This window comes from Pinus tabuliformis, chromosome Q, assembly GCF_031772625.1.
Source record: "Pinus tabuliformis cultivar Carrire ecotype Pingquan chromosome Q, CPIR1, whole genome shotgun sequence".
In the NCBI taxonomy this organism is placed as follows: domain Eukaryota; kingdom Viridiplantae; phylum Streptophyta; class Pinopsida; order Pinales; family Pinaceae; genus Pinus; species Pinus tabuliformis.
Window position 1 is genome coordinate 1,114,975,443 of NC_142296.1, and position 27,470 is coordinate 1,115,002,912.

At 37.9% G+C, this 27,470-nt stretch overlaps 2 pseudogenes; both read right to left on the reverse strand.

Moving 5' to 3' along the window:
* Nucleotides 1-646: 646 nt before the first annotated feature.
* On the reverse strand, nt 647-5,850 carry LOC149223415 (photosystem I reaction center subunit XI, chloroplastic-like; annotated as a pseudogene).
* Nucleotides 5,851-21,066: 15,216 nt separating this feature from the next.
* The window catches only part of LOC149223416 (photosystem I reaction center subunit XI, chloroplastic pseudogene), a 34,727-nt pseudogene continuing 28,323 nt past the window's right edge, over nt 21,067-27,470 (reverse strand).

Sequence of the window (27,470 nt, forward strand, 5' to 3'; positions counted from 1 at the left end):
AAAATTTTGCAAATAAAATAAAATTATACATTTATAAAATATAAAAGTACACAATTGTATAAATTTACTTTTACCTATAAAAGAAGCACTATATGGTGAACAAATACATATATGCACCATTAAAAATGCATACTTATCCTCTACTGCACCCACCCTAAGAATTACAAATGCATACTTCTCCTCTATCCCACCCACCATAAGAGATGATGGTAACAATCTGTCTCGATTTTCGAGCAGAAGGTAAAAGTGTGCAGGGATTATACATGTATAACAATTATACTCCAAAAATAATGTAGAAAGTATTTATTAAAACATATTTGAGAGATTGATATCAATAATATTTGAAGAAAAATAACAAATTCTTAAATATTCATTGTAATTTGTATTTTGTTTACCATCAATGGGAATTTCAAGACCGAAGTGGCTTGAATCTAACACAATACAAAAGGCCTATGCATCTCATAGAAATTCAGAAATACAATTAACATGAATTTACACCAAAGTGACTTCAATGCTTCATTCTGCAATCAAATTCTAAAGCGAAACAAAAGCCCTAAGCATGTAATGACAATTCATAAATTTACAAAAAAAAAAAAAGAAGCTTGAAATCTTATGAAAAATCAAACGACATTTACATCATAATATATCACTTGAAGAAGTAGGGGAGGTTCAAGACATAGAGAAGAATGTAAGCCCAGGGCACACCAGAGAGCCCTCCGAAGATGAACTTGCCAAAGAATGAATCCCAACCATCGACAATTTGGAGCTTATCACCCTCCTTCTTTCACCTTGTCAAGGTAACTGAGGTGGCCAGGGGAGGCTCCCCGAGCTTGAAAGAAATGATTCCAAGGCAGAGAGACAGTATGATCACGAGACTGACAAATGCCAGTTACTAAGTTGCTCCTACATACTTAGTGTTTCTTAGCGGCCCCGGCTTCATGAACGGCCCGACGAGGAAGAAACTGTGGGCTAATCCCACCTCTATGACACACAAGAGTGGGCTGATGACCGAGCGATAAGAGGATAGGTTGGAGAGATACTAGGAAACTAGGGGGCTCGATGTCACTTAGGTATCTAGGCTACCAATGAATAGGTCGTCGTTCAACGGCTCGATCACTTGGAATGGTGGTTATAGATAATTGAAAAAAAAAAAACCCTGCTAATAAAATAAAACAAGAACATGCAACCATCCATAGAAACACGTACAATATACAAAGGAAAATAAAAAAATAGAAAAAAATCCGTTCATGCGATCCAAAATGTGACAATATCTTTCATGAAAACCTACAAACTCCTGATATGCTTCAGACCAATCAATCTCTAACCTGGTTCAACCATATCTTTCATGGGGTCTAGCCTTGAGATTAGATCCAAAAAATTTTTCCCGAAACAGAAAATACTAAATCTCAGTGGATTGGTCCCATTTTCATTAACCTTATTGGCGTGGCTCAAGCTTCTAAGGCATACCAGCAAGCCTTTGTGTTAAGCCATTAGCCTTTTCCTTGAGCCATCAAGAAACTATTGTGAGACCTGGAAGGATAAAACATTGTGAGACACTAAATTGGTCATCAATCAGCATTCTGCCACCAAACAGTTACCTACCTAGCCCACTGTCCTAACATTTTTTCTTCTTTTGATTTGGGTGCACTTAGACTTGCAGACCCATATTTACAATTTTTTTTTTTTTTTTTTTTTGTTGGCTTCCTACCTAAATCTACACTTATTTCTGCTAGGGCCCAGATTAAACAGTTGGGTCCCTTAGTTTCTCTACCTATTCTACAAATCTGCCAAGCCTAGACTGCTTGGACATATATCATTCTCTATATTCTAAAACAGGAAATTGAAACCTAGGGAGACCAGGATTAGACTGTCTGGACCTCCCTCCAAGAACTTCTTCAAAACTGGAACAACTCATCAAAATTGGAACCAACAGTGGCATCCGGATCAGCACACTTCATGGCTTTTTCTTTGGTCTCTTCTGGAAATATGGAACACTGCAGCTTGCAAAGTATGACATATTTGGCATGTAAAAATGTCAATCATGAAAGATGATACCCTGTTGCAACAGGAGGCTAATAGTGGCTCCACTTGGGGATGGCTTTTCCTGGTGAAAAGTCAAGAACAACAGGTCAGATTGCCTTGATATTCTATAGTTGCTGTAGATTGAAAACTTTTGTTCTGGCCTTTAAAGTATGAAACTCTGAACTTATGAACAACTCCTCCTCAACTGAGCTTTCTGTGGACTGTACAACACTGCCTGCTTTCTTCTGCGTGCTTGATTTTTATGTACAATGCTTGAGCAACTATGCTGATATAAACTGAAAGTTCTTGCTCTGTTTTGATGCTTTTGAGATTTGAAGAATTTGCATCGGCTGCGTCCTTTTCAAATTTACTGCTATTCCTTAACAATCGGCTTGTTTACAAAAATTTAAACTGAGTGCTGATATATACAAATAATATTGTACAAAAGGTATTTACAGAACTTGTGTTGCTTCAGCAACAAGGATCGTGATAATGTTTCAAAATCCGGCCATTCACGGGGCCTTCTTCACCAGTGCTGTCCTCCATAGAATTGAGAAAGTAGGTGTTGTTTCCCTTAACAGAAGAAATAACAAATGGGCCTTTCCACAGGAAATCGAACTTAGCATGCTTGCCCTTCTCTTCTCTCCTTGAGTCCCACTTTAGAACATTGTCATCAGTTTTGAAATATTCAGCTTTGGCTCTCTTGTCAAACATCTTTTTGAGTTTTTCTTGCAAAATCTGTGCTCTGTCATATACTTGTTCTCTGGTTTGCTGGAGATGGACCATCTGATTAATTCTCCTTTGAATGTCATTTGGTTTTGCCTGAATCTCTTGTAACAGCTTGATGGTGGGAATGCCGAGGGATGCAGGAAATCTAGCCTCCATGCCATATACCAGCTCATAAGGGCTCATTCCGATTGATCTTTTGCTTGAAAGTCTGTCTGCCCATAGGGCATTTACCAGCTTTTTGTGCCAGTTTTTCTTGTTCTCTTCTAGCATCTTCTTTATGATGTTAATGAGGCTCTTATTAGATGATTCGGCCAATCCATTGCCTTGAGGATAATATGCTGTAGAGTGGCCCAGGGTGATATGAAACTTATGACAGAAACTGATCATCTTTTTGGACTTAAAGGCAGCGGCATTGTCAGTGATGATTTTCTCGGGACAACCAAATCTAGAAAGGATGTTGCATTCAAGGAATTGGATAATGATGGTATCATTGGCTTGTCTACAGGGAATGGCTTCAACCCACTTGGTGAAATAATCGGTGGCTGTTAGGATCCATTTGTGTTGGCCTGAGGAGGAGGGTTGGATTTCCCCAATGAAGTCAAGACCCCATTGTTGAAAAGGTTTTTCGGTGGAGATCGGCTTAAGGGGTAGGGGCAATAATTTTTTCTTGCCTTCGAAGATTTGGCACTTATGACATGTCGTGGAGAATTTTTTAATATCTACAAAAAGGGTGGGCCAGTAGAAACCAGCCCTCAGGATTTTGTCTGTTGTGGACTTCCAGTAGAGATGTCCTCCACAGTCACCTGCATGGAATTCTTTCATGACATTGTTGGTCTCATTCATGGTTAAGCAGTTTAACAATATACCTTCATGATTTCTCCAAAATAATGCACCATCAACCACACAAAATCTCAAAGCTTTCATCTTCAGAAATCTTTTCTTTGTTCTGGACAATCCTGGGGGAGCACACAGGTTTAGCAATACAAAGCAAATATCAGTGTACCAAGGGCACTGCAGAAATATTTCATTGATCTGTGGAGTCGCCAGCTCCGGTTCATTGTCCAACTGGTTAATGTCTACGACCTGAAAGTTTGTTTCGGACATCAGTTTAGCTAAACCTTGTCCCTTTATCAGCTTGGTTGGTTTTATTTCAATGTCATATTCGAGGATACTTGCAATCCATTTACCTCTTTTGCCTTCTAATCCGTCTTGAGTCAGTATGTCTTTTACAGCAGCGTGTGGGACGTAGGCGATCACGTGTGAGTACAGTATGTACACTCTAAAATCCTTGATGGCCTTGACAAGTGCATAGGCTTGTTTTTCCATTATCGGGTACTTCAGTGGGGCGTCTCTTAAGGCTCGGCTGAAGAAAGCAATTGGATTTTCAGCTCCTTGTTCATCCTTTTGCAGCAAGACAACAGCTATTGTGTGGTTGGATGCAAATGAAAATATGATAAAATCTTTATCGAACTGTGGACTAGTTAGGACAGGGGTTTGAGTTAAGGCAGATTTGATACTCTCAAATGCTTGCTTAGTTTCCAGGGACCATCTTACCTTGGCATCTTTCTTTAACATGTTGCTTAACAGTCTTATTAACTCAGCCAGATTCGGGATGAATCTCCTCAAGAAGTTGATTTTCCCAAGGAAAGCTTGTAACTCTTTTATGTTTCTGGGGTATGGGATTTGGAGGATGGCTTGTATTCTCTCAGGATCAATCCTGATCCCATCTTTTGATATGATGTGGCCAAGTAATTTTCCTTCCTCAAGGCCAAATAAGGACTTCTTAGGGTTTAATGAAATTCCATATTTTCTACATGTTATGAAAATTTGCCTAAGATGCTTGAGATGTTCTTCATCAGTTTTGGAAAATGGGGTCAAATCGTAGAGGTACACAACTAGGAAGTCATGTATTTCTTTGGCGAAAGAAATATCCATTGCTCGTTGAAAAGTAGCACCAGCGTTTTTAAGTCCGAATGGCATTTTTACATACTTAAATGTTCCCCAGGGTGTGGTAAAAGCTGTTTTGTCCTGGTCATCTGGGTGAACCAGTATCTGGTTAAAACCTGAAAATCCATCTAGTAAAGAGATTCTAGATGATCCCACTACTCTCTGTAGTATATGGTCCATTTTGGGCAAAGGGTAGTGGTCTTTTAATGAGACTTGGTTTAAGTTTCTGAGGTCTACACAAAGTCTGATTTCACCTGTCTTTTTCCTTGTAGGAACAAGATTGGACACCCACTCAGAGAATCTGATCGGTGCTATAATGCCTGCTTCCCACATCCTTTTTACTTCTTTTTCAATCGGGGGAAGCAGCACGGGGTTGATTCTTCTCAATTTCTGTTTGAAGGGCTTCTGATTGGGCTTTAATGGGATCGTGTGCTGAATCACTGATGTATCATAGGATTTCAAATCCTCATAGCTCCAAGAAAATACATCTTGAAATTCTTTGAATAAGTCAATGTACTTGGGCTTTTGATCGGGTGGCAAGTTTTTGGACAGTTTGATCATTTTTGGGTTCTCTGGTGTCCCAATGTTGTGTTCTTCAATTTCCGTGTTTATTGGTTGCAGTTTTGGTTTTCTGGGAACGTCGTTAGAGTCAAGCATGTCTTCTAGCGGGGTTAGACCAGCAGGCAAAAAATTATCCTTCAAGTCAATGATTTCTACTTCTGTTTTATCTATTTCTTCTGCCTGGGTTTGTCTTAGCTGTTCAATGTTCTCATTGTCAAAAACGGTTGGCTTCAGAATCAGTTTGGCTGTTATAGCATCTAAAGCTTGTTGACTTTCATTTCTCTGCTATTCAGAATCTGTCATGGCATCTGTATCAATGTGAATCTTTGAGAATTCATGCGCAAGGGTAAGGAAATTGTTAATCTGGGCATCACTCTCGAACACTTGCCAATCTCTTACATTATTTGGGACGGAGGGTCTATGTTTTATTTCGGCTGTGAAGTGGTGATTTGGGTAAAAAGGGAGTTTACATGTACTTGCAAATGTGGCCAGGCTGTGAGCGTGAATGTTGCGATCTCTGGAGATTTTGTCAAGCTTAAATTCAGTGAATGACTGGAGTATGTCAGTAGCAGCTGTTCTGTAGGCTCTCATTCTATTGTCATTGGTAACAAAATTACCTTTTATCTGTTGTATTACTAAATCAGAGTCACCTAAGATAGATATTTTTACAGCACCTAGAGTTTTCAGCAGTTTAAGGCCTAACAGCAGAGCTTCATACTCTGCCACGTTATTTGTGCATTTGAAATTCAGCCTGTAGGCATGTCCTTCTGCATGGTTATCGTGTGTATTGTGAATCCAGACACCTGCCCCTGCTCCTAACTTATTAATAGAACCATCAAACTCTAAGAACCATGTGATATCTTGCTTGTAATCAGTATCACGGAACTGGGCTGTTTTAGGATTGGGCAGATTTGGAATTTCTGTTTGGGGAGGTTCTTGTAACATGCTGGTTGCATTTACTGTTTTGACAATCTTTTTATTATGGGTAACCGCTCCTTCGCTGATGGGCACTTGTTGTTCTAGGGCGAAAGGTTCCTTATTGGTGGGCAGATCCAAATCATCGTTAAATAAAATGAAAGAATCCATATCCGAATGGATTGAATAAATGGGAAATTTTCAGGCTTGTTTTCACTACTCACTACATATTTCATGAGCGTTTCTCTGTATAGTCTCTTTGGTTGCCCAAAGACTGAAATGGTAGCATAGGAAAGGTCTAGTTGAAGGGATCCTTGAAGTTTTGCTTCCCATGATCTTGACAGGAGCATATCGTACTTGGGAGGAATATCAGCGACCACTACATCCATGAGAATGGTCTTGTTCGGATATTGGACTAGGGAAACACATAGGTCTTTGATGAGACCTAGACATTTCACTTGACTTGAGTCAAACGAGTATAAATCTTTGTAAGGTCTTGTAATATCGAGGTTCAGTTTTTCCATCACTGCTTTGGGCATAAGATTGTGTGATGCCCCTGATTCTAACATAGCGTTGTGTAAGACTTTGTCATGTATATGCAGACTAACATAAAAGGGTGGGACTGGTCCATAGGCAGATTTTCCATTAACCTCTGGGCCAAATAGCAGTTCAGGGGAATCATCCAAAACATTTACATCATCTTTATTTTCTGGCATTTGCAGAGATCTTTGAATTTGTTGCCTATACACGTCATGTTTAGCCAATTCTGACAGAGGAATGGCTATCTTGAGTTTTCCAATCTCTGTTTCTAAACTAAAAGGCTTTTCCAGGGGAATCTTGGTATTGATAACAGCGGTTTTTTCCTTTTCGTTTGAATCCTCAGCAGCTTGCTCCTGTTTATCAATGCTATGGGATGTATTTGCTTGTGGTTTGGCAAATTTGGGAGTGCTTTTTGGGACGCTGTTTGAGTCTTGTTTTAAGAAAGGAGGTGTCAAAGGCTACTCGACAGCAGGCTGCGTGTCTGTTATATCCTCTACGGTCACTTGGCTTGAGTTTGAGGCAGTCGTGTCAGCTGGCTGGGTTATAACAGCTGTGCTTTCGGTCTTGTTGGGCTGTTTGGTTTCCTTTGTCTTGTTGGGCTTAGAGATGTCGACTGTCCTAGTTCTAAGCTTATACTGTCTGTGTACTTCATATACAGCAGTATCATAACCTTGTTTAAAATCGAAAGATTCGCCAGTTTTAGTTTGAAATTGATTATCATCATGTTCATTCTGGTCTTCTTGTGTCAGGAAAGTTTGATGCTCACCCTTTAGATCCATTACATTTATGTGATCGTCTTCTATAGGCTGACTGGATGTGGATCCTTCTACGTAGTTATCTTGAAAAGGGGGTCTGATGTCCTGGTCTTGGTTAGGCCTACCAGCATTTATGTTCTGTGTTTTCCTAAAATTCGGGTTCCTTATAGTGTTGGACTGCTGCCCTTCCCATGATGCTTTTCTCTCAACATGTTCTACTCTTTCTCCTAGTCTTTGCAGACCATTAATGATAGCGTCAAGTTTTTGGTCAAAGGCTGAGGGTTCTTCCTTAAAGGTGGTCCTCTTTTCCATTCTCGCTCTGTTTCTTTTGGCAATTAAGTTGGCTTCTACGGTGACAACGACCTTTTGCGCGTCTTCAAGGGTTGCGAGAGCTCTTTCTTTCAGTTGATATGCCATATCAGGGTCAAAACCGTCGGGAAATTTGTACAAGGCTAAATCTGGTGGAGGTCTCAAATTCTGTGGTATCGCGTTATATACATTGTTGAATCTTGCACAGTACTCCAAAACGGTCTCTTGAGGACCTCGTTTGATTGTATCATATTCAGCTAGTATGTGCAAAGGATCTTTCTTTTTCTCCCATCTGTTGGTAAAAGCTTGGTAAAGCTCATCAGGAGTGGTTATGGAGTTTGCAGCAAGTGATTTGAACCAGGTTCTTACATCACCTGTCAGGCTCTGAACAAAAATTCTCATTCTTATGCTGTCATCATCTATTTCATAGTTCTCAAAATAGTCTTGCATCTTTTTGGCATGCTGGATAGCTGTGAAAGGGCCAGTGGAATCAAAATATGTGATTTTGGATTGGTAATCTTGAGGTAATGCTGCAGCGTTAGCAGGTAACTGTAGGGGTGCATATCTATTAGCCATATTTGCAGGGTTTATAGGAATGACAGGGATAACTGGGACAACGGGAACGATTGGTACAACAGGGGTGGTGGGAACAGTCAAAACAACAGTGGTTGAAATGGGAATATGTGCAGTGGATGAAGGTGTGAAGGGAGGGCTTTGAGATGTAGATGATGAACTAGGGGAAACAGGGGTGCACCGGAATAAAACCTTGATAGGAGTTGGAACAGAGCTAGGGTAAGTTGTTTCGGGACTCAAATCAACAAAATTTTCCTGTCTTTGTTGTTTCCTAAGGACTTTAGGGATTATGTTAGGATTTTGAAAAATAGCTGGAGGATCTGGGTCTGGGTTAGACCTTGTATATCGCGGGTTTTTCTTGGGAGCCAACTTCCAGACTTGTTTTTGGGTATATTTTTTGGAATATTTTTTGTGTTTACTAGGGCCAAATCAGATTTTGGAATGGCTGTATATATCTTAAAACTAGCATGAAGATTGACTGAAGCAACTTTTATCTAATCCTGTTAATGTAAAACAAAAACAGTTTCAAAGGCTTCCTGGCTGGCATTCAGGCTTCATCTGTAGTTTTAGGAAATATACAACAATTAGAAAATCAATTTCTACAGGGCGTTTTTAACCTTCTTCGTGAAACTTTGTAAAATTAACTGAGGAAGCTCCCTAGTGGAGTCGCCATTATGTTATCACTCAGGTTGTCCCCGAAGGTTAAGAAAGGGATACGGCCGAGGTAACCACTAACCAATTTTGGACTGTAGGTTCTAGCCAACCTGCAATCAGAGAGGGCTCTCTCTTTTGGATTTAACTTGGTTTAAAGGGATTTTAGGCTAGGTCTTGGGTTCAGGGGGTTCTTTGTTTTGTTTTGGTGGGAAAATTGATTCTTCAGATGGAGAGGCAGTGTATAGTCCAAATTTTTCGAACCATTGGGCGTGGAGTCGAGGATGAGAAAACTATTATATTTCTTTAAACACAGAGAAGGAAAATGGAGCAGGATAGATGAGGTTGAAGCAGGTTTTCACGTTTTATGGATGGAAGAAGTGTCAAGCAATGAGAGGCACTTAAGAATCTCCCAATCGGCTTAACAGAGAAAGTAACAAGGCGCTACCTAGGGGCAGTTAAGAATCCCTAGATAATTGGCCGGCACAGGTGAACTGGGGTAAACATGAGCCAGAAGGAATTCAATGTTCATAACCAATTCAGTCAGAAGAAAACATCAAGAAATAACAGGAATTGAGCATAGAGAGTATTTAACTAATTCTAGGCTATTCTTTCTTCCTGCTACTTAGATAATGGCAAACACATGAACAGAGATAAGAGGCACTTATTGCTTCAGGCCGCAGCGCAGGAATTCCATTTTCAGCTTCTCAAAACATTCATCAACAACAGATAGTTCTTTCTCCAAGCTTTCAGCAATCTTTGATTATGGAAAAACTCTGGTATACAATGCGAGTCTCTAATGAAATTCTCAATTGACCAACCCTTAAAACTATACAGAGGGTGGTATATATAGGGAAAAACTTTCTATCTACTGCTTTTATTACAATTTGACCTAATCAGGTTATAAAACATCATTTATTGACCTAACTCTATCTGGAATTAAATGCAAAAAATATCTTGAGCGGCGCTAAGGGTCTCCGTATTAGAAATAAGTGAATGATGTTGTCCTTGGTGGCTTGCTGTAGTGTCTTCTAAAATAAATATGTATGGGTTTCTATTCCTTGATGTCTGCCTGCATTTAAGTTTGAGCTGTGATTTGAGTGCAGGAATGGGCTTTGGCTGCCTGATTTGACTTCCTGAGGGGCTCATTAATTTTTAGCTGCATCGAGCCACCAAAATATCTTCGGCTGATACTCTTTGGCATCTTCTCCTTCTTTGATACTCTTTGACAAAATCTGGGCTGCTGATCTGATGTACTGAGGGTCTAATCATGGATTAATGGCCGCTGTTCGACCTCTGCACCGTTGAGATTGCTTTCTGATCCTTTGGCCAAGCTCTGTGAAGAAAACGGCTCATTTCTGTGCCTTTTCGGGCTTCCTGGGGCTGCATGGGGCGAAGATTCCTTAAAGATTCCTCGAAGATTCTCCATTCTGGCCCAAAAAATCCTACGATGAGCGATTTGCGAAGATTCCTTAAAGATTCCTCGAAGATTCTCCATTTTGGCCCAAAAAATCGCTCATCAAAAACTGCCTCAGAATTCGATTCCGAGGCTCCGAAGTGCGATTTTCGCGCCTCTGCGTCAAAAAGGGCTGATGACGTCAGCATTGTACGGCGGGTGACGTCAGCAGGGCGACGTGGCAGGATGATGTCAGCATGACGTCATCTCATACGGTCGATGATGTGGCAGGTACGGTGGCGGGACACGTGGCAGTGACATGGCAGGAGGCCACGCAGGCAGGTGACGCGACATGTGACTGGGCAAGGGGGTGATGTAAGCGGTGACATGGGCAGGTGACGTGGGGTGTGACGTCACCGGGTAGGGCGATAAGCGATATTATGGCGCACCGCTTATGGGGGATGGTGGTTTCGGGGGATGGGGCTCCGCCACAGCCCAACGCTTGACGCGTGGCGGGAGTACGGCGGTAATACCGCCCATCTCCCGGACGCTAAAGCTCGGGCGCTTTGGAGATGGGACGGCCCGCCCACCGTAGATCTGTGGGGCGGGGGATCTAACGGTTGGCGGCGGACGCGAAGTGACGGCGGGTTAGTGCGGGGTATATGCGGAGTATATTCGTTTTTTAATATTTGCGCGGGTGGGTTTAAAACTTTAGGGAAACGGGTTTATGTGGGTTTTATAGGTGCGGATTTAATATTTACACACCGAAACTTTGGGTTAGGGGCGGAATATGGGTTTTTGGGGGTTTTAGGGTTAGGGAAGAGGTTACTAGCTGACCAGATGTCAGACTAGCTCCTTAATGACGCGGATGGGCTAAAGACAGCCCCAGATGGACTGCGATTTCCCGGACTTAGTAGAATTATGGCTATAATGCCAGGGAGGGGATATTTACATAGGGGAGTTTTATATACATGATTTTAACAGGGGAAGGGAAAAACTAATAGGGAGTTATATAATAAAGTTAAAAATTAATATGGAGATGAAAAAGAGGGCGCTAAGGTGTGAGACCTTATGCCATTTTGGGGAAAAGAAAGCTCACAGATGATGAGTGAGCAGTCCTTGAGTGAAGCAGATCCTCACCAAGGTGAATGTCATGGAAATGATGAAACTGAGAGGCTCAAGCAGATCTTGACCTCTTGGGGGATGTTAGTGAGTGACTAGGGGAAATGAGAGGAAGGGGGAGGTTAGTAAATCCCAGCTTGAGCACCTTCATGAAATTGCATCAATATTGTGACCTGGAAGGATAAAACATTGTGAGACACTAAATTGGTCATCAATCAGCATTTTGCCACCAAACAGTTACCTACCTAGCCCACTGTCCTAACATTTTTTCTTCTTTTGATTTGGGTGCACTTAGACTTGCAGACCCATATTTACAATTTTTTTTTTTTTTTTTTTTTGGCTTCCTACCTAAATCTACACTTATTTCTGCCAGGGCCCAGATTAAACAGTTGGGTCCCTTAGTTTCTCTACCTATTCTACAAATCTGCCAAGCTTAGACTGTTTGGACATATATCATTCTCTATATTCTAAAACAGGAAATTGAAACCTAGGGAGACCAGGATTAGACTGTCTGGACCTCCCTCCAAGAACTTCTTCAAAACTGGAACAACTCATCAAAATTGGAACCAACAGTGGCATCCGGATCAGCACACTTCATGGCTTTTTCTTTGGTCTCTTCTGGAAATATGGAACACTGCAGCTTGCAAAGTATGACATATTTGGCATGTAAAAATGTCAATCATGAAAGATGATACCCTGTTGCAACAGGAGGCTAACATGCCCCAAAAATAAATAAGCGCCTATGCACAATTCTCTTTAAAAATACAAAGGCAAAAGAAGAGAAAGGATTCCTGCACAGAGAGTTGAAGCATGTAACTCCACTAGAGTACTAACCAAGCTCGCTGGCAGTGGAGAAATGTGTGTGCTCCTGCATGACTTTGTCATGGTACTGTCCAGGCCTGTTGGTAGTGGAGCAACACTAGAGATGAAAATTTATACTCCGAAAATATTCAACTCTTGAAATAAACTACCCTTCCTGGATTCGAAACACTGAGATCTAAGTTGAACTTTTGATTGTGTTTTACTAAGTTGGCAAAGGGTGAACCATGTATGTCCATGGGGTAAGTGGGAAAACTGAAGTAACTTGCACAGTGATTCAATACTCCCCAAAAGACCAAGGCCCTATGCTAGCAACAAACCAAAACAGAGAAGCTGGAGTCCTACCAGTGTGTCACCATGTGTTGTAGCGGCTACAACCACCCTCCAAAAGTTTGGCCTGCATCAATTTTGGAGCCTCCCTTGAAGAGTTTCACTTGATGATTACACACACTTGGGTTCACTCCATGAGACCATGTGAGTCTTTACATTCGCTTTTCTTGTTTATTGCACTCAAGTCTCTACAGGTTGATGTCTAAGTCATGCTTGCGACCATGTTCTGGTTATGCTCAAAGTGTTTGCTTCGTATGTGTTTGTTGTGTTCACCATGAAGCATCTGTCTCACTCACACACGGAGTTACATTCATTGTCACGCAAACTTCATCTCGATCATGAACAATCAATCACGAGCGTTGCACTTGTCACTTGCACCATCAGTTAGTCATGTTGAACATGTGTGTCTGGATGGTTCAGTCATTTCGTCATCAAGTCATGCAATTGTGTGTTCATATGATCATCCATGCATCTTTCTAATGTTCACACACTTAGTCATTTTTTCTAAAGTTATGTCGACCAGACTCTTCACTGACAGCTGGACCATCACCCTGCTTTCGACTTGATCGACTGTCAAATAGAAAAATGTAGAAGCACCAAGCTATTTCCTTCAAGAAATGCTGCCAGAAAGCAACTCAAGCAACACTCATGCTAGCCACTTGGATAGTCGATTGACTGTTCATCTCAGAAATTGCGCAGTGCTCATGAGTAGGCCTTCCACTACCCATCAGTCAACTCAGCTCAAAAATTGTGTAGACATGATTAGCAGGTTGGCCTTCTGACCTTAGTGCAGTTTTCCTAGTGAACATATCCCAGCAGCCAACTGGCAGTTCCCTCTGGAAATTGCACAAGTTTGGCTGCCAGTGACCCCAGTAGCCAACTGATAGTTCCCTCTAGGAATTGTGTAAGTCTAGCTACCAGTGACCCTAGCAGCCAACTGGCAGTTCCCTCTGGGAATTTCGCAAGTCTGGTTGCCAGTGACCCCAGCAGCCAACTGGTAGTTCCCTTTGGTAATTGCACAAGTTTGGTTGCCAGTGACCCCTTTAGCCAACTGGTAGTTCCCTCTGGGAATTGTGCAAGTCTAGCTACTAGTGACCCCAACAACCAACTGGTAGTTCCCTCTAGGAATTGCGCAAGTCTAGCTGGTAGTGAACCCAGCAGCCAACTGGTAGTTCCCTTTGGGAATTGTGCAAGTTTGGCTGCCAGTCTCCTGGGAAGTTCCCCAGAAAAATTGTGCAATCCCTGCCTATTGACCTTTCATGAAGCCCAACCCATTCTTCTGGAAAATTGCACAAATCTGGCTATTGAGCCCCTATTGACTATTCATTTCGGAAAATGCGTAGAGCATGCTTGCCTTGCCCTCCTATAGCCTGGACTGTCCCTACCAAAATTTGCACAATTTTTCCTCCCAACTGTGCCAGACCTTGCAGATAGTCACTATCGACTTAGATTGTTTGTCTCCATCCCTCTATGACTATTGCGTAGTTTTCATCAACATTTTCCTCGAGCCATCATCCCACATCACATCCATGTTGCCTCTCTTAGTCACCTGAATTCTAATGATCATATGTCATGGTAGACTAGGAGGTTTTGGATTTGATGTCATCTTGTCATGAGTGACTATAGGTATAGGTACACCAACAAACATGTCAAGATGATGAATGGGATAAACGAAGGGAGCACATATAGATGGACATGTTCACCAGTGGATGAACGAACGAAGCATGCGAAGCGGATAAACGCGATGAAGATACACCTTCACAAACAAGTGAGCTTGCTAAGCCTTCCAACATGAAAGCAAGGAACAACATGCTAGAGCTTCATCAAGAAAACCAAGGACCGTCAAAGACTCCACGCACTTCGCCATGCGGAGGTGAAGCTATGAAACACCATGAATACATCCATCACTAGTAGCACTATAGCTCGAAATGCACTCCAACAGGAGCACAAATGTACCAACATTGTCATGTCAAGCCATTTCGAGTCAAGTCATGAGTCAAGTTGCCCACATCTTTACTATGGGCTTGCTTTTAATCAATGTGACGTAACTTGGAAGTCCAAGAGACCCACTTGTTGAGCATAGAGTTATGTAAGTCAAAAAGTCATGGAAGTCGAACGGTCATGAGGGTAGTCAAAAAAACACAAGGGTCAGTTTCACCCTTGGCTATAAATACCCCACTCATTTGTACATGAAAGGACTTTTCACCTCAACTCCTCCCACATAGCCAAGAAAGTTTGTAATATTTTCTTTGAGGAGTAAGTAGTGGCTCCAATGCCCTGCTGATGGGGTTAGTGATGTATGGTGTAACGATGTGTCTTGGAACTTTCGCTTAATTTAGAAGCCTGTCAATAGGCCAACACATTTCACACATGTATTGTATTTTTTGTAAGACCAATCTTTAACACTTGCAATGCATGTTGCTTTAACCATGTGTTCTATATCTGAACTGCTTCATTTGTTGCAATGCATAATCTATTAATGGAAATGTGTTGTATATGTTGTTAATGCTGTCCCGTCCATATCAACTGCTTTGCTAAACATCAGATAGACCTTTCACATGAACCTTGTTGTAACAACCGTTGCACTTGTCTCAGACTGATCCGTGAGTATTGTATGTGTTATCTTACCTTGTATGTTGTGACTGCTGCATCCGAGTGGACTGCTCCACCGAAAGCTGTGTATGTCCTTTGTGTTGTGTGTTCCTAGCCAAGTTGGGATTGATCCCTTTCAACCTGGAACCCACCTTCACCTTTTTCCCCTCACAGTGAAAGAACCATCGACACAAGTACACTTACACTCACGAGGCACGCAAACCTCACTTCTTGAAGACAAAGCAAACCACTCTCATGTGCTGACAAGCAAGAGTTGAGGCAAATCCTTAAGATAATGGCAACCAGGCCATCATACCAAATAAGACTCCTACACCAAATGGTGTGAGGTCTAGTTGGGACTTCATACCGAGGTGATCCCCTGAATGTTGGCGGGTACAACACCAACAACATAATCTTATTTGATGGCTTTCATTATTTGCATTAATTTCAGTGTAGATGTTGATTTCTGATTTGATGTAATTGGATGTATGATGGTACATTAATTTTAAAGTGACTGGATTAACATTGTGCATTGATTTCAGCATAAGAATAAAACATTATTGATAATGTATATTGATTTTTGTGTTATAGTAATTCAACCTATTAATATTGGAGAGCAAGAGAGACAAGATATGGTGTTTACTACAACAACTTGAGCTAAAGATATAAATGGTTTATGATTTCAATTGTCCTTTTCATATAATTGATATGAAAAAATGACAAAGGTAACAAGGTGAAAATAAGAATAGTAGAAGAAAATAGTTTGAGATTAATCACAATGAATACTATTTATAATTGATTACATTCTTATTATTCACATTTTCTATCATTCAACACTATTACCTTGTCACTTTGCATTCAAAATATTTATTTCATCATTTTTCATCTTTATTAACAATATTTATCATCTCAACAAACTAAGTTAACTAAGAAAATTTAAAATTAAAATGACCAGATTAATCTCAGACATATTTAGCATATTTAAAATGATTATATTAATATGAGATGTATTTACATATTATTGATAAAATTAATCATATATTCGATATATTTTCCATGGCTACACACGACTGAAACCAACCTAGATCCTTCTTAACTCCGGATCTATCAAGCGCTGAGAGGGATCAAATCTCTCGAGGTGGAAACATTTCCTTAAGTTTTTCACTCGAAAAAGAAAATTTGTGCAGCTCAACAGATTTGATCCCTCTCAGCGCTTGATAGATCTAGAGTTAAAATGGATGTAAGTTGGTTTAAATATTATTAATGTTATTAGTAATTAATATTGATATTTCTATATCATACTAATAAGATAAGCCCAACCTAACTCTGAATTTTTATAAATCTCTTAAATAAAAGAACAAAATTCAAAATCAATAATTTAAGATAATTCTGACTACATTTAAAATTATTTAGGGAAAAAAAGACCCTGTAATTTATGTTTATCCCATGCTCTTAAACAAGTGCTACATAGTAGCTAGCACTTGTAACTTAGTTTAAATATAGGGAAATTGGAGTTTGGATTACTGAAAAGTGAAACTGTAATGAAATTATATAACTTGAATTAGTGAGAGGTTTAAGTCTGGGAATCAATTTTTAGCAGATATTTTTAAGAAAATAAAATATAGTTACAAACTACAATTATAGATGTCATATAAAAATATAAGATAGTTTGAAAGTAAAAGCAATCAAACTTTATAATTCTTCATTGTTCATGTAAACTGTCATGAAAACTGACTGAAAAACTGAGTTACCTAATATCAAATTCATCATAGTTCAAGGCAATTACAGATGCAACAACAAAATAAAGATAAGGAGGACAAAATCTCACTTGCAAATTTTCTATATATATTTTAGTTCTTTATTGTTTAATCCACAGAGGAGCGATACACCAATGTAATTACACTCGGAAAGGACTAGTGCACAACATTAACACATTTTGATTAGGTGTCAACAAAGGAGAAAAGTAAGGAGAGGTTACTTAGAATTTATAAGGTGGAACATAAAGACATAAGGTAGCATAAGAAGATGATGGAGGCGCATGAAGAAATAATATACCCTAGGATGTAGTGAAGTATACATTTAAGAAGAATGGTTGATAGGTCAGTGATGCTAGGCATGAGCGGGTTAGGCCCGAATTTTGTCGGACTCTTCAAATGTAATCGCTGCACATATTATGTAAATTTGATAGAAAATATTCTCGTTGTTGTTAAACAAAAACAAACAACAAAAAAAACAAAAAAACTCTACCTATGGAGCCAGGATTGAAGCTTGCAAACTTGCCTATGGAACTAGGATTGAAGCTAGCAAAATTGCTAAATCAGAGATAGTAAATGAAACTCTTTACAGACAATTACTTGGGAAGTCTCATTTATCTAATGAACAACAAACCAGATCTCCAATATTATGTGAGCTATCTTTTCAAAATTATCATAGAACCAAAATTGGTTCACTGGAAGGAAACTGAGCATGTACTTGGAAATGTGTGGGCTACTTTTCTAGGAAAAAAAATCATGGTACTTTGAATTTTGGACTAGTGTACACAAGAAATGACAAGTTCTATTTGATTGAATAGACAGGTGAAAAATTAAGCTATGTCGTTTTAAAGGTTTTTTCTAAGTCATGCAATAGGAATGAGGATTCAAACTTTGAAAATAAATGGGCCGAAAATTTTAAATGCGCGGGACGAAAAATTTTGGGGTGTTGTAATTGCTACAACAAGCGTATAAACAAAAGAGTAATTATATTAATGGTTAGAAATAGAACCATGAAACTGATAGGTGGTTATATGAGTGTATAAATGAAGTAGTAATCAAATTGATGGTTGGAAATAGAACAATGAAATCAATGGGTGGTTATAGAGGTTGTTTGACAAAACATGGTATTCCATAAACCGTGAACACTTTCAAAAACAATTTATACAACCAGATTAAATATCATAGCACCAATATTTTTATGTGGTTCAAATCCTTTAAGAGGGAAACAATCCACAACCCCAAGCCAATATGCCTATTTGAAGCAATTTTATTAATGAATAAGTTATTTTTTTTACATAATTGATCATCAACCATGACCCTCCATGCTATTTAAATAGGGAACATGAAAAATAGGATCTTAAGCCATATATTAAGCTTATTAGACCAGTTTAAACTTGACTAACTTCTAATAGTCTAAATCTCGTAACAAAACTATAATTGTCCTATTATTCTACATAAATATAGTTGACAGCTAGTAATAAAATAGTGGACAACCATTAATACATCAACAACAGTTCAATAAATTTGGATATCAATGATTATCAATCTCAATAAAAAATAAGAGGGAAATATCTTATTATGTGATTAGTCCTATATAATAAAACTATTACAAATTATTTAAATAATAGTATCACCTTATCCTTAAAAATGTATCTTACGTGGAAATGTCATAATTTCAACCCAAGAACAAGAGCTTATGAGTAATAATAAACAAGCTATCCAGTGTCACTTTAGTAACCTTGCCCACATTTCAAACTACGAAGAAAAACTAAACTAGCAATTGCACCAGATGTTGCAAAGGAAACGTTATAAGGTGAAAGCATATCGAGAGAGAGCATAGATGAAGACAAATGTGATATGTTACAATTTGAGTGAGAGAAATAACAGGGTGTTAAAAATAAAGTGAACACCTCTTTCGGTATCCTAGTGATTTGAGTTTCAATATGTCAATTGAGGGAATGCTTAGTAGTTTCAACATTGTAATTGAAGCCCGTCAATGTGTTTTTGCTTCACTTGATACCATATTTTTTATACCCTATACATCCTCTCCCATGAATACTCCTACTATTTTCCTATTATTGCTTTCTCGTTATTGAATTTTCATACAAATGTACTAATTCAAATAGCTAAGATGCCAAAGTGATATCATCGACTACCATAGTCAAGGAGTCCTGAGCCATCATACAACATTCATTCACATGTACCCATAACTAACCAACAATGTTACTTACCATTTATGACAAACTCTTAGAAACCACATGCTAAGGGGAACATGTCTCTCTATGTTTCTCTCTCAAATCTTTGCCACGTGGATACTATCCTTTCTAGCTGACAATTACCCTATATGGGAAAAGGTAAAAGTGTAGTTACACTTATTGAAGTATGTTTTTATTACATATTCATATTTTCACCTTTACATTTCTTTACTTTTACTTAATGAAAAGTGGTTATTATTCACTTATAACACTCTTTTGCTAAGATATGTTATGGTTTTTTACCACTCATTTCTTTGAGATTTTTCAATTGTGTAATATAAGATGAAAGTGAAGGTGTTATTGAAAGTGAAAATGAAGATGTATATTTATTTGTTCTTAAAGAAAAGAATCACAATTTTTATACATTAGATAAATGAAATTGCAATTTTTATGTGTTCAAAGAATAATATTTAAAAAATAAAAATATCTATGAATATAGAGGATATAAATGCTTAAAATGAATTATTCTAACTTTTATATGAATTTATTATGTCACTTTTATGATGTCTTTATGCGAATTTAAATGACTTGAAAGTAAATTTGAAAGTAAAAGTGTGTATTTGTTACAAATGCAAAACTTTACATTCTTGAATAGCAAAATGTTACAAATACATATACTCACTTTCTATTATACACTTCTACCATCTGATAAATTATTGTGTAAATTTCCACATTCACTATGCACAAATATACACATTTCATCTCCATTTCATTTTCATTCTCCTCTAGCATCCACATATATATATATATATATATATATATATATATATATATATATATATATATATATATATATATATATATATATATACCTATATATACCTTTAACTCTTTCCTAAAACTCACCATCATTCACCTTCACCTTTGCCTCACACCCACCATCTATAGAAATAAATTTTTATTAAAGTCAGACAAGGATAAACCATCCACCATATATATACATATTCACCTTTTCTCATCCCTAAAACTCACCATCATTCAATTTCGCCTTTGCCTCACAACCACCATCTATAGAAATAAAATTTCCTTAGAGTTAGATGAGGATAAAGGTATATTTTTGTACACTGCCTACCTAACGGAAGTCCACCTAGTACCAAGAGGTGAAAGTGAAGATGTCTATTTGTTCATCACTCACCTTTTGCAAATAAAATAAAATTTTGCAAATAAAATAAAATTATACATTTATAAAATATAAAAGTACACAATTGTATAAATTTACTTTTACCTATAAAAGAAGCACTATATGGTGAACAAATACATATATGCACCATTAAAAATGCATACTTATCCTCTACTGCACCCACCCTAAGAATTACAAATGCATACTTCTCCTCTATCCCACCCACCATAAGAGATGATGGTAACAATTTGCCTCGATTTTCAAGCAGAAGGTAAAAGTGTGCAGGGATTACACATGTATAACAATTATACTCCAAAAATAATGTAGAAAGTATTTATTAAAACATATTTGAGAGATTGATATCAATAATATTTGAAGAAAAATAACAAATTCTTAAATATTCATTGTAATTTGTATTTTGTTTACCATCAATGGGAATTTCAAGACCGAAGTGGCTTGAATCTAACACAATACAAAAGGCCTATGCATCTCATAGAAATTCAGAAATACAATTAACATGAATTTACACCAAAGTGACTTCAATGCTTCATTCTGCAATCAAATTCTAAAGCGAAACAAAAGCCCTAAGCATGTAATGACAATTCATAAATTTACAAAAAAAAAAAAGAAGCTTGAAATCTTATGAAAAATCAAACGACATTTACATCATAATATATCACTTGAAGAAGTAGGGGAGGTTCAAGACATAGAGAAGAATGTAAGCCCAGGGCACACCAGAGAGCCCTCCGAAGATGAACTTGCCAAAGAATGAATCCCAACCATCGACAATTTGGAGCTTATCACCCTCCTTCTTTCACCTTGTCAAGGTAACTGAGGTGGCCAGGGGAGGCTCCCTGAGCTTGAAAGAAATGATTCCAAGGCAGAGAGACAGTATGATCACGAGACCGACAAATGCCAATTACTAAGTTGCTCCTACATACTTAATGTTTCTTAGCGGCCCCGGCTTCATGAACGGCTCGACGAGGAAGAAACTGTGGGCTAATCCCACCTCTATGACACACAAGAGTGGGCTGATGACCGAGCGATAAGAGTATAGGTTGGAGAGATACTAGGAAACTAGGGGGCTCGATGTCACTTAGGTATCTAGGCTACCAATGAATAGGTCGTCGTTCAACGGCTCGATCACTTGGAATGGTGGTTATAGATAATTGAAAAAAAAAAACCCTGCTAATAAAAAAAATGCAAAAATAATATTTAAACCCCTGCTAATAAAATAAAACAAGAACATGCAACCATCCATAGAAACACGTACAATATACAAAGGAAAATAAAAAAATAGAAAACAATCCGTTCATGTGATCCAAAATGTGACAATATCTTTCATGAAAACCTACAAACTCCTGATATGCTTCAGACCAATCAATCTCTAACCTGGTTCAACCATATCTTTCATGGGGTCTAGCCATGGGGTCTAGCCTTGAGATTAGATCCAAAAAAACTTTCCCGAAACAGAAAATACTAAATCTCAGTGGATTGGTCCCATTTTCATTAACCTTATTGGCGTGGCTCAAGCTTCTAAGGCATACCAGCAAGCCTTTGTGTTAAGCCATTAGCCTTTTCCTTGAGCCATCAAGAAACTATTAAAGCACCAAGTAGTCTTTTGATTACTTTTTGAACACTATTAGTTTTCTCTTAATTATTAACTATTAATCCAATGGCTTAAAATTTTTCAATCGTCTGACATTCTATTTAATGGTGCATATTAGTACATAGTATCCGCTGGGGGAGTTGTTCTCAAAGGGAAATGCCTTACGATGTAATTATCCAAGCCTAGTAGAATCCCTATAATCAAGACAATGGTTGAAAATGAAGTGAGGGTATGAATTAACTCAGTTAATCGAGTAAACCAAAAAAATTTGAAAATGGTTTGGTGGATCAATTAAAACATACATACCAAGTACAAAATACTAGTGATGAATCTGCCTAATATACTTTACGAGTACCAAAATAAAATTGAATTTGAAGTATGAAATTACAAATGACACAAAATAGTTCATATCTCATGTACACAGAGACTTCTGTAGATTTTGTAGAGATAAAAAAAAACAAGTTAAATTGTTGTGTCATTACTTGAATTTCTATCTCATCAAGTTCATACAGAATGTCCAAATTATTATATTATGGATTATGAGCATATTTAACCACAAAGTTAGTGTAGAGTGATTACAAATTTGTAAATATGGAAGTTATAAAATCTTGAGAATTATTACACTTATCAAATCCTGAGAATTGTTACAGCTGCTAAAAGAAAAGATTTGAGCACAATAAAACCTTCAACCATCAAGCCCAAATAAGAGGTATGTTACCAATTTAAACTTAGTTATTCCAACAATAAATATGACTAGGAATTAGAGCGAATCTTCAAGTCTAATTTAGTGGATGCAATAAATCAAATGAAAGAGGCATTCAAAGAATATTATGCAACCACTCAAGCCTTTATACAATAAAATTTCTCCATGGAATATTGATGTAAAAATATGCTGCCATGGAATATTGATGTAATCTGCTAAGATACACTCTTAAGAACATCCTTCAAAGCATGAATCATCACCTATAACACTTCAAAACTTGCAACATCAAGCCAAATACTGAGGTTATTTTTACAATGATTTAATGTTTATAGGATGCTATAATCTTCTTCTTTCAAAATTTAACCAACAACAACCACACTAAAACATCTACATAATTAAATTAGCTTCAGATCTAGTTTAAGCATGAAATAAATTGTTCTATTATAAAAACCCAAGTGCATATAAGAATAAAATATTAAGACAATTAAAGCAGAGCACACATTTACCTAAAATCTGATATAATTAGTGCTTGGGGTCATGACAGCTAGAGTGAAATCCATGGCTGCGAATTGTCCACAACTTATTGCCACCCTTTGTTACCTTAGGCATACCTAAAAATAGGAAACCTAGATCAAATATGTGGCAATAAAACCCTATATTGTTGGATACAAGACAAGATTCTAGATAGACCACCTTAGCAAAATGAAAAATTGGAGAGCGCCATTCTAAGTATAAATGAAAACCCAAAAATCAAAATCAATCCGAATAACATGTAGGTGCAAGAGGACTTGCAATAACAACAAGGCATGATGATATATTTGTGGCAGGCTATCATGGAAAAGAAGGGTTAACCCAAGTGGGCGCTTGTGGCTACTTCTTATTTATGGCGTGTAGAATGAAATGGACAAGAATCATTCAAGAAACCAAAGCCATGTGTTAGTGTAGCCCCTCCACCTGCATAAGGAAAATGGAGGAGCATAGCATATTCGCTCCAAGATGGAATTTAATTGAATTTATTGCACTAATGTGATATGAAAGGAAACCTGCAAATTTAGACACGAAAACACATTGTGAATAAATTTGGAATTCTAGAGCTTGTCAAGGCATGCGTGCCACCAACATTTGCAGGTATTTCCATAAGAAATCTACCTAACTGAACCTTGAAATTTGGCAATCCTACCAATTAGGTGTTTAATAATATATTCAATAAATCATGCACTAAATGGACAAAATTTCTATTTCAGGAATTCGAAGAGTATCTCGATGCGAATAATATCTGGATGAATGGATTCCATAGTACACTGAACGCCAGTTGGAGAAATTGAGAGACATGATCGTATTAAATTAAATATAAATTTCACATAGAAAAGTTCGGTCCAATTTAAAGTTGCTATGAGAAAACAAAACATACCATTTTTTAGATTAAGTCTCTTACAAGGTGTTTAAGTAAATCATTCTTCAATCGACAAAAATAATTCAAATTGATACGGGCTTCCCTTGTTTTTATCCTTTTTCATTGCTTTTATTCCTATATTACCATTTCTGAACTACTGGCTTACAATACATTGTGACATTACATATTTCTTAGATACCATAGATGAAACACTTGAAGCTTTTAACTTTTGACATCCAACTTTAACAATACAAATTCATATGGGAAAATAGAGGAGCCAGGATTTTCAGGGAAAAGTTGGGCCTATGTCCAATTTATAAAAATAATGGGTTTATTCTTAGTATTTTATATTGATTGTGTTGGAAATAATACTAAGAGGGGGGATGAATCAATATTATCAGATCAATAATTTAATTTTCAAAACTGATTTGTATACGCTACTTCAGCTTAGTGAACTAGCATGTATATGCAACTGTACTTAATGCAACCAACGTATATGAAAAGATCTTTTGATTTACCCAAATTATCATGCATCGAACTTTAACGAGTATATCAGGAATTCATTAGACAGTGCAGCAAAAACAGAATAAAGCATTACACATAAGTAACACACATGAACACCCAGATATAAGGTGGAAACCCAATGTGGGTGAAAACCACCTGCTGCAATCGTCTCTGTATTCTTTAAATAATAAGAGAATTTTGTTTACAATTTTGTACTGGTGCAGTGTTATACCAGTACGCAGGCTTCTACCTGTAGAAGGCTACAACCTTCTCTCATTCTCCAGCTTCTACTGGAAGGGAGCTACAACCCCCTAGCTCTTGTACTAGATGATATGTTTACTAGTACGTAGGTTCTGGCCTACAGAAAGCTACAACCTTCTGTTTTCTTCTAAGGACCATGTTTCATAAATTTCCAGACTCGATCCATCAAAAATATCATTCAATTATCAAATATATCTACATCAACCAATCTCCTTTTGAACCAACCACAACTGAATCAATCAATCACTCTATCAATCTGATCATTCAGAATGCTGTCACCAGAATACAGTAACCAGAACCCAAGCCAGAACCCAGAACACTGCAACAGCAAGCAGAAGCAACTAAAACATATTTGATAAGGTATACACTACTTGCATGTGTCCAACCTGCATGCGTATGTGCTTTCCTCAGGGCGAACAAATGTACAGATCTACAAATCAAATTTATGATGTATACGCAGATTTGATATGCAAAAACAACGTGTATACGCTCCTTTTCTAAAGTGAACCTGCGTACAGATCTGTAAATTATGATTTAAACATTACAACTATTCCAGACTTCAGTCATACCCAGATCATCATATTTACAGACTACAACATGTGCCAATTATTCAGATACATGATAAAACCACATAAGATAATTCACTTCAAGCCTTGAGATCCTGATACATCATTCGATCTTATCAGACGCTAAGGTTCATCCTTAGTTTAGATCAAGAATAACACCATAAGCCAATAACCTACATATTAGATCTCACACTTCATCAGATATTCGATACTTCCACGCCCTGGCCTAATGATCTTCTCCTCCTTTTGTAGTTTGTAGGCCTTTCTCAATACCATGGACCAAAACCACTTAGGACCAATACCTTGGACCAAATACCTAGGGTCAATAACTTGGACCAATACCATGGATCAAAATACCATGGACTAAATACTTCAGACCAAAAGCCTAGTTTTCCAAGGTATACACGCTTTTCCTTTTGTGAAAGTGCATGTGTATGCTATATGCTCCTTTTGTTCTGTTAACCTACGTGTATACACATCTTGGTCGAGATGAACCTGCGTATACCCCTCTTTCTTCATTCTTTAAAGACTGATATGTAATTGTTTGCTATTTACCTGCTATATTGTGATCTTTCATCTGTCTGAGTTGCCTTCTGAACTGATTCCTTGAAGCTGCCTTGCATTTCATCACATCTATAAATACTACTGCCATGCATTTTGTCACATCTGATATCTCTTCTGTAGATTCATCTAGTTACCATGAACAAGTGAGTTGTTCTGCTACAAGTGGGTTTCCATCAAGTACAACACATACATCATAATGCCAACAATCTCCCCCTTTTGACTTGATTGCAACAACAACCACACCAAGTCATTTGCCATAACCACACCAAGTCATTCTCCCCCTTTGACATCAAGGGCAAAGGGTCATGCTCCCCCTAAGTGCATGCTGAATTCTTTGATATGCTGAAGTGTGCTGATTGAGCTCCCATGATCAAATCCATGCTCCCCCTGAGCATAAGCAAAGTCTACAAAAATATGTTCTAAAATAAGAACATGACTCTATACATACATCACAAATAACCTTCCTATCACCGATGACTGATACATACATCCATCTCCCAACTAAGTGGGGATATACCAAATTGTTTATACATGTCAAAAACAAGAAACACTACATCATCCATCCATGCATAGAGGGGTTACAAATTACATCATATGATTCAAAGATATACATGACATTTTTAACAAATACCAAAGACCTAAACAATACCATGATAGTCATCAGCAACTATCATACACCACATATGATCTGCACCATAAGCATCTGTCAGCAGCATCAGCAACCTGTATTAGTTCCCAAAATATCATCAACCATGTTCTCCCCCTGAAGCTGTTCCACCTGTTCACTGTCAGATCTGATCATTGCATATGTCAGTAAGATATATCAAAGCATCATCATCATCAGATATACATCAAGTGATCAACAACACTATGAGGACCAATATATCAGCAGATTGGAATCATCATCAAACAGAGCATATAATTGACAGAACCATAGCAGACCCCTTTTTCTTGAGTATGGCCCACTGCTTTTCTTCAAACCAACATATACGCGACTGTGCCCATAGAAACTAGTGTATGTACGCAAATATGCTTCATGAAACTCGCGTATAACCACCTTTCTCTAAAAAATAGGATTTAACAGCAGGACGATGCAGAAACTACTCCTAGCTTTTGTTTGGGATATTCAAATGTCTCTCTGGGCAGTGGTTTAGTGAATATATTAGCAACCTATTGTTTGGAGGGAACATACTCCAATTTGACCTTTTGTTCAAGCACCTGTTCACGTAGGAAATGATATTTGATGGGTATGTGCTTGGTCTTGGATTGCATGACTGGATTCTTTGAAATACTGATGGCACTTGTATTATCACATAGAATGGAGATGGGTGGAGTACATGTGATTTGAATGTCTTGCAAGATTTGCATCATCTAAAGTAGTTGTGTGCAGCAAGATGCAACAACCACGTATTCTGATTCAGCCGTAGATAATGCAATTGAACTTTGTTTCTTGCTGAACCAAGACACCAACTTGGAACCC